Source organism: Physcomitrium patens, chromosome 20 (assembly GCF_059467195.1).
Source record: "Physcomitrium patens ecotype Gransden chromosome 20, ASM5946719v1, whole genome shotgun sequence".
Lineage (NCBI taxonomy): Eukaryota > Viridiplantae > Streptophyta > Bryopsida > Funariales > Funariaceae > Physcomitrium > Physcomitrium patens.
The window spans coordinates 1,257,501-1,260,000 of NC_143429.1; positions in this window are offsets into that span (position 1 = coordinate 1,257,501).

Consider the following 2,500-nt stretch of genomic DNA (forward strand, 5'->3'; position numbering starts at 1 on the left):
CACACACCCTTCTTTGCGATGGATAAAAGGCAAAAAGAGAGGGCAAAAAGCCAACGGCAAATTCCAACCAGACCCCCAGAGGCACACACCACAAAAAGTGAAGCCAGAGAGAGCCAGACAAAGAGAAGGATAGAGAGAGAGGGAGAGTTAGACCCCCGGAAGAGAATCATAGGTGCTGCGGCCTTTTTCGGGAATGTGACCAGGAAAGAGAGAAACCGACGAGGCCGATACACACATTAAAAATGAAAAAGTAACCATCACCGCGAAGGATTTTCCTCAAAAGACAAATCAGCAAGAAGTATGTCCAATCCTGGGGCCCATCGCCCCTCCAAATTAATGGAGGGGTCGGATAGAAATTTATAGAAATGTTACTTTTGTGAAACCCCTAGCCGACGAGAGAACTCTCACCGGTTTCGAAGTTCCATTTTCACATTCCGACCTGGGATGTTATGACTCCTCGGCCCACACTGCGAACGCGTCCCACACCCCCTCCAAGTTTATCAGGAATTTCACCTGAGCTTGCAATAGAGATCGAGCGCGGTGGCGGTCACAGTGGTGGTCGACCAGGCGGAGCTTGAACGGCCTCGGCAAACACTTCTCCCCACCCTCCCAAATGAATGAGAGAATGGCTTGACAATACCGAGGCCATCGCCCCCCGCCAAAAATGGTTACTAGCTCTTGGGACTCGCTGCGACGTTACGCGTATCGGCACAAGACCAACCCTCTTTTTCCAGTCGCCCGCGCACCAAAAAAAATTTTGGCAGCGGGACTCACAATCCTTGACAGCCAGCTCACCATATAATACTCGGCGACCCTCCGCGGGACCTCCTCAGAGGGTCGCGTCGCCGGGAAACTAACCCCCACTCCTCACTGATCCAAGGTAACACGCCAGAAGTATCCAGGTAACCCCAGTAGTATCCAGGTATCCCCCTGCGAACGTCGGTACTGGGCTCAAAGAAGGCAGCGAGCAGTCGGGACCCGTAGGCACCGAGCAACCGTCACCCCCTCACGACTTTTCCCGAGACGCTTCAGAGGAACCCTTCCCCACATAGTACTCTCTGTGGGATTCGGCAGGCCCCCGTCCTACTGCACTAAGGAAGTTCCGAGACACACTTTTTTTTGTGGAAGACCACCCACCCTCCCTGTCCTGCCTGCTATCCCCGCCGCGACTCCTGGTCCCGGCCCTCCTCCCCGACTTCCTCCTTGTCCCGCTGCGAGTCCCGGACCTCCTCCCCACTACCTACTCCCGCCGCGAGTCCCAGTCCCGGCCTTCCTCCTCCTCCTCCTCTTCCCTAGTCCCGGCGCGAGTCCCGGACCTCCTCCCCCACTTCCTAGTCCCGTCGCGAGTCCCGGACCTCCTCCCCTCTTCCTAGTCCCGGCGCGAGTCCCGGACCTCCTCCTTCTCTTCCTTGTCCGCCGCGAGTCCCAGTCCCGTCGCGAGTCCCGGACTTCCTCCTTCTCTTCCTTGTCCCGCCGCGACTCCCTAGTCCCGTGGCGAGTCCCGGACTTCCTCCTCCTCTTCCTTGTCCCGCCGCGACTCCCTAGTCCCGTGCGCGAGTCCCGGACTTCCTCCTCCTCTTCCTTGTCCCGCCGCGACTCCCTAGTCCCGGCGCGAGTCCCAGTCCCGTCGCGAGTCCCGGACTTCCTCCTCCTCTTCCTTGTCCCGCCGCGACTCCCTAGTCCCGGCGCGAGTCCCAGTCCCGTCGCGAGTCCCGGACTTCCTCCTCCTCTTCCTTGTCCCGCCGCGACTCCCTAGTCCCGGCGCGAGTCCCAGTCCCGTCGCGAGTCCCGGACTTCCTCCTCCTCTTCCTTGTCCCGCCGCGACTCCCTAGTCCCGGCGCGAGTCCCAGTCCCGTCGCGAGTCCCGGACTTCCTCCTCCTCTTCCTTGTCCCGCCGCGACTCCCTAGTCCCGGCGCGAGTCCCAGTCCCGTCGCGAGTCCCGGACTTCCTCCTCCTCTTCCTTGTCCCGCCGCGAGTCCCGACCTCTTGTCCCGCTCCCTTGCCCAAGTCCCGACTCCTGGCTGTCTCGACTCCTCGTTGGCCGCCCAGTCTTCCGCATAGGTGGAAATAAATAAATAAATCATTTTTTAAAAAATCAATTTTAAAATTAACTCCCTGTCTCGACTCCTTGCTGGCCGCCCAGTCTTGCGCCTAGACAGAAATATAAATAAAAATAAAAATAAATTGGTGAATTAAAAATATTAAAGTAATTTAATTAACTGGAATAAGGTAGAAAAATAAAAGGCAGAAGAATACTAAATTGATTTTTTCAAGTGCCACGTGTTACCTTGCTGATGTGGCTGCCACGTGGTAGTCCATGTCATGTCAAAAATCCACTAAATCGTTTACATGTCACTTTGGAGATAAATTTGTGTGTGTGCAATCAATTGGTTGTACAAATATGTTAATGACTTGCTAACTAATGCATCGTACAGGTAATCATTGCCCACTAACTAATCCATCACCACTGAAACTTAATGTCTTCAATTCTTCATCCTT